The sequence below is a fragment of the Theobroma umbraticum genome, unplaced genomic scaffold, assembly GCF_002168275.2.
Source record: "Theobroma umbraticum cultivar Fairchild unplaced genomic scaffold, ASM216827v3 scaffold_50.0, whole genome shotgun sequence".
Taxonomy (NCBI): Eukaryota; Viridiplantae; Streptophyta; class Magnoliopsida; order Malvales; family Malvaceae; genus Theobroma; species Theobroma umbraticum.
The window spans coordinates 514,590-514,844 of NW_018397261.1; positions in this window are offsets into that span (position 1 = coordinate 514,590).

Genomic DNA, 255 nt, shown 5'->3' on the forward strand with positions numbered 1-255 from the left:
ACTAGATGGAATTCTACTTTTTTGATGTTCGATACGGCTTTGAAATTTTAGTGGGCTTTTTCATCATTTGAATTATGTGATAATAGCTACATACCTGAGCTCATAAGGTTGGGGATGGGGTGCCCGATGATAGAGATTGGGCAAATGTTAAGAGGATTTCTCGTTTTTTAAGAGAATTTTATGATTTAACCTCGAGTGTTTCAGGCACATCTAACATAACAGCTAATTCTTTTTTGGATTCCATTTCTGATGTGT